The sequence below is a fragment of the Sinocyclocheilus anshuiensis genome, unplaced genomic scaffold, assembly GCF_001515605.1.
Source record: "Sinocyclocheilus anshuiensis isolate Anshui unplaced genomic scaffold, SAMN03320099.WGS_v1.1 scaffold160, whole genome shotgun sequence".
NCBI classification, from domain to species: Eukaryota; Metazoa; Chordata; class Actinopteri; order Cypriniformes; family Cyprinidae; genus Sinocyclocheilus; species Sinocyclocheilus anshuiensis.
This window is the reverse complement of record NW_015554119.1, coordinates 1,228,859-1,234,706: the sequence shown is the minus strand read 5'-3', so window position 1 is coordinate 1,234,706 and position 5,848 is coordinate 1,228,859. Positions and strand designations below refer to the sequence as shown.

The 5,848-nt window shown below is 35.9% G+C and overlaps 1 protein-coding gene across 1 annotated transcript in view; it reads left to right on the top strand.

The window, feature by feature from the left end:
* The first annotated feature begins 5,054 nt into the window (after nucleotides 1-5,054).
* Nucleotides 5,055-5,848, top strand: part of LOC107669950 (thyroid hormone receptor-associated protein 3-like) — an 11,524-nt gene continuing 10,730 nt past the window's right edge. The window contains exon 1 of the mRNA XM_016462384.1: nucleotides 5,055-5,324. The gene's annotated coding sequence lies outside the window, so the exon portion shown is untranslated. The remainder of the gene's footprint in view (nucleotides 5,325-5,848) is intronic.

Sequence of the window (5,848 nt, the reverse complement as noted above, 5' to 3'; positions counted from 1 at the left end):
CTGTTTAATGATCTACAACAAAATAGAATGAGCTTTGGTGATAACTAAACAGATATTTAATTACTATAATACTGACTTCTCGCTAGAAATGACATCAAAAGTGCAAAAAGTTAGTCAGAAATATACATTTACACATAAACTGACCACCCAACGCAACTTTCAGACGCCATTTTAATTTTTTAGCTTAACCGTCACGGAATGGAACGCACAGGATTGTGGGATATCAAAGGCAGCGAAGGATACATCTATGCTGCCTTCAAAATTCGATCAGAAGAAGGTACCTCCGGAGACAGGAAGCAAAGCAGAATTTGGATTCGGACGTGCCTTGATGTCTTCCTTCCTTTCTGAAGGCAGCATTTTAGAGTTTTCGGATGCAGCCAATATCTCATCTCCTAGCGCACACTTGCATTCATCTCATAATTTTCCTATGCATATTTTATTTATGAAGTTCACAAACTAAGTCCATATCTTATCGTTCTCCTTGAGAGTCTGTGCATGTATGGACACCCAGTTGTGGTCATCATTCAGAGATATGTTAAAGGAATAAATAGGTCACCGAAAATGTAAAAAGCTGCATTTCTTCCGGCTAAAATACTCGATCCATAATAATGCTTTCTTTAGTGAAAAGCCGTCTCGTCTGAATCAAGAGAGAAATATGCACAGATCAAGAGAACAGTACAAAACTGTTCTAAACAAATATGTTGATGGATTTTGATGTGAGAGGAAAACCTGGGATGGACCTTTTTGTCTGGAGGAAGCATTATTATGGATTATGGACAGGATCCATTATTGAGCAAGTTATATAATGCTAAATTTCTCCAAATCTGTTCAGATGAAGAAACAAATTCATCCAGGATGACATGAGGTGCATAACGTTTCAGCAATTTTTTTATTTTTAGGTGCACGTATGAAGAAAACATAGTGACAGTATGCTATTAATATCCTATTATCTAGAGAAAAAAAAGTGAAACTGCTCCAATCACATTGTTTTAACTGGCAGCATCCACCTGAAGTTTCACCACCACACACCCACTGATGTGTTCTTGGCGCTGATAGTCCAATGCTCATCTCAGGCACTGTATATTTAGATGGATGATAACAGATACAAAGTGAGTTATGAGTAAGGTTGGCACTGCCAGCTGGGGTTTAATTCATTTGACATGACAGGAACGAATAGGATCTTAATGAGTGACAGAGCATGCTGCCTGAGTCCACAAAAACTGGTCTCAGGTTTGCATTTAATTTTGATTAACCCCTAGGAAAAAAATGGGTTGCTCCAAGGTTGCTCAGGAGACTTTTCAAGTCATGCTTCAACTTTGTCTAAAATTATTGGGGGGAAATAAAAATAGACACAAAAAGAGCTTTAAAATGTATCATTGTCTCTTGAAAGATGGGGAAATTTTGAATTTATACTAAAAATCTCGAACTTTTGATAGAAGACTTTGGTATCTTGGCGTATTTGAGCATAGTGGAAAAAAAATCTAATTTATGATTTTTCTGGCAACTGAAAAAAAAAGTGTTTAAGGTGAAGTACTAAAATGACTGAAACTAAAGCTGAAATAAAATGAAAGCTAAACAGAAAAAATAAATAAATAAAAAGACAAAAGCACACGGCAAAATAAACTAAAATTAAAATAAAAACTGAAAATGTACAAATAAAAGCTAAGTCAAGACGTTAATACATATAGAAATGGTACTAAAATAACACTGGTTTTAATATAATCTCACAACACAGTTTTGCATTGCAAAGTCTGAATTAGCCAGGATGGCTAACGGAGCCCTAGATCCAAAGTTCATTTGCCTCTAACCTTTGACTTTTAAAGGCCTGTTAAACAGTATGCTCTGTCATGAACCCTTGGCGCACAAGATTGCCAATATAAAGCCTCACTGGACAGTTTCCCATGAGTCACTGCAAGGTGTGAAGACAACTGAGAATGTACTAGTTGTTTGTTGTGGGGCTGTTTTGGTAGCTGTTGATAAGCATGTATGTGAGTGTGTATGCATGGATAAATGTGTGTGCTGCATTTATTTGCAACCTTTCTATTTAAATGTGGTCTTGCAGCCTGTTACCATCAGCCACAAATTTGCTTCACACCGAGTTGCCTTGTTTAATGGCTTTATAAACTACTTTGAAACAAAAAAACATTAATCAAATTTTGTACGTTTTAATAGAGATTATTTGTCTCCAGTTTACTTTGTGTCATTAGGGATTCACAGACTTTTACCACATTTGCACTGTAAATATTTACACAGTGTGTTCAATAAAGATGACGTTTATTTTGTTTAAAAAAGACTGTCGAATGTTTGACATAGTTGAAGGTCAATCAAATTTAATGACCAAATTTGTTCCCTGCATGCATTGTTTCTATATTAGTATCAGTGTTATTTTAATATATTTTATATACTACTATTGTATGTATTAATATTTTGAATTAGCTTTTATTTTCTCACTGATTATGAGGTACATGGTTGAATACAAGCATTACAGTGAGAAGTAGTAATATTGTTCTACTAATGACACTTTAGTTGGTTCATTTATTAGGATTTTGTCTAATTAATTTTTTATATAGCACCATTTAAACAGCAGCAGCTGACCAATGTGCTTTACAATGCATTATAAAACATTCATAAAATAAAATCAGACTGAAGACATTGATAAAATGCTAGCAATATGTAGTGAACATTGAAAGCCAGTAAAAAAAAGTGAGTTTTTAGTAATGACTGCAGGGGTGGAGTAGATCTAATCTGAAGTGACAGAAGTTGAAGTTGTTTTCACATATAGCTAGATCTGTGCATAAGCGAAAACCGTAATTTATTCAGACAAGACATGACTTAGAATGTAGCTCTATCACTCAAACACAGGAAGTTCTTGTTCATTGCTGATACGCTGAATTTTCTTTTGCTTTTCTTGTATTCTCTCCACTACTGAACGCCAGAGGTGAGGCTTGTCTTTTTTCTGCTTTTATCTTATTTCTCCTGTGCATGTTTCAGGATGGTTTTGAGGGTGATTTAATGTGATAATTTTTGAGGTGAAGCTATTTGTGCACACTTGTGGCATCACTAAAACTGTAAAGGCCTAGAAATGGACAAATTTAACACCCTGCTGTACTCAAACCCACAATGGCAAACATGCCACTTTCATCGGTATCAAGAACAAATGCATGCAAAACAAACACCAGAAAAGAGAAATATGGCTTTAAAAGATATTGTATATAGAGCTACTGAGCAGAGCGTGGAGAGAAACAGCACACACTTGATTTTTGAATGGAAAAATAGTTTCCACTGAACGTGTGTTAATCTATTGAAAACAACCCATGGCATGTGCTCACTACTCTAAATTTGGTTGTGGTGCACATATAGATATTTACTTTTCAAGTTGAAAAGCTACTTTTCTTTCTTTCTCTAGATCAGTGTTTTGCATGTGTTCATGTATGAGTATCCAGGCAGATGAGATGCAAAATAACTTTTCATCTATTTTAATCTACATCAGCAATAAAGACTTTCCTGGACATGAATTAAGCTAACATTAAACTGTCTCAATGTTAACATTAAACTGCAGCGAGCTTTCATTCAGTTTGGATTGTGCCATTTAGAATATGATACATGCTGATAATATTACAGAACTTTTAAACATTTGTATGATTTAGTTAGTTTTGATGTGTGTGTGTCTGTGTTTATATATATATATATATGTCACGGTGGGGACCTAAATTGAGGTCCCCATGGGTACAAATGCAGAATGAGTTTTTTTTTTAGAAAGTAAAAATGCAGAAAGTTTCCTGTGAGGGGTAGGTTTAGGTTTAGGGTTGGTGTAGGGCAATAGAAAATACAGTTTGTACAGTATAAAAACCATTATAAGTGACTAAGTGACGTGACATGTGGCCAAGTATGGTGACCCATACTCGGAATTAGTGCTCTGCATTTACCCATCCAAAGTGCACACACAGCAGTGAACACACACAAACCGTGAACACACACCCGGAGTAGTGGACAGCCATTTTTGTTGCGGCGCCCGGGGATATATGCCTATGGAGAGTCCACACAAGGATGTAGCTGACCAGACATGTGTGTGTGTGTGTGTGTGTGTGTGTGTTTGTGTGTAGTAATTATTTATTTAAAAGATATGATTGATGATTTCGTTCTGACGTACAGATTGCAGATCTGCACCAGAATCTTTCTCTGGCCCTGTTGCAGATGACTATTTTTGCGAAAGCAGCTGCCAACACTCTTGATACCACCCAGAGAACAATGTTTATCTCTGTCTTTTAATACGATTATTTTATTAGAAATGTCAGTGGCTTATAAGACTATACTAAGAATAACCTTAGTTGTGTTTCTCAATTATTATTTATTTCTTCACAAATGTGCGAAATAAAAAAAAGAAAACAAATGAACTGTCCAACAGTATACAACTTTCTGGAACAACAGATTCAGGAAACACATGTTGCAGAGGAAGACCCACAATTCATTTAAATAATAATAATAATACATTTCCAAACAAAAAGAGCTATTTTAAGTACCCTTAGAAAAGGCCAATAGGTTCTGTCTTACAGAAACAAGCATCTGTAACAGTAGTATTTTTGCAGACATGTCTGAGAGAGATTGGCTTATGCAGGCTGACTCTCTGCAGTGTTTCCTCTCTGTGTGAAATGGTGCCTGGTGTTGGACAGATTTCTCTGAACTGGCCCTGCGGCCCCTGATTACAGCTGTCATTCTGAGACGCTTTCAACAGGTGTTTGAAATGGAGGCACTGCTTCTGTTTTACCATGTGTAGATGCTGCAGCAGAGCTTAGAAATAAAAATGGCCATATATTATATTAACATTCAGCTCATTGTTGAAAATGAATGAAAGCGGGAGAGAGAAATTAGTGTTTATATTCACATGTAAGTAATTATAAAAGGGACTGAGGAATGGGTTTAATGTATATATCAGGCCTTTTTCAAGTTTGAAGTAAACATTCATAATTTTGGTTCATTTCCATTCAAGAGAAAAAGAAAACATTTACTGAAAAAAAAAAAAAAAGAATAGCAGAAAGGGGCGTTCTGCGTGCGCGCGCATGTGTTGATCAGGAAGCTCTGGGTCTGAACTAACGTTACTTCGGAAGAATCTTGCGTTTCCTGAGGCTACCAAATGGCCACATCTCGGTTTCATTACTCAGCAACCTTACATAACTGAACTCATACAGATTATATGGGCGAAATAGATCAGTATAATTAAAATCAGACGTTTATCGATCAGCGTTTTGCGTATAATACACGCTATTCCTCCGTCGCGTGCAGCGCCTCAGTGAGCTCGTGCTAATCACATCTGACTAGCTCCTCAGGTGAGTCTATTTTTTTTTTACACATTTTAACACTATAACGTTGTTTTCCGTTGGTATTTCTCCTAGAAATGTTCTTTCATGTTATTTTGTTGTCATTGTGTCCCCTTTTGTGCTTTTCAAGCCGTTTCAAATGAGCTAATGAGGCTAGTGTTAGCATAGTGGCTAACAGCAGTAATTTATTAGGATTTTTGATAACATTGTGTATTTTGGTAGCATAGTAATTAATTTGTCGTTTTACTTGTAAATAGCGATATAATTGTTCAGCCAGATTTGTATGTGTTATTCTGAACCCATTGAGGTTGATAAATATGATTTATAATAGCATTAGTTGTAACTTTAAAGGGGTCATATGATGCTGCTAAAAAGAACATTATTTTGTGTATTTGGTGTAATGAAATGTGTTTATGCGGTGTAAGATTAAAAAAACACATTATTTTCCACATACTGTACATTATTGTTTCTCCTCTATGCCCCGCCTTTCTGAAACGCGTCGATTTTTACAAAGCTCATCGGTCTGAAAAGCA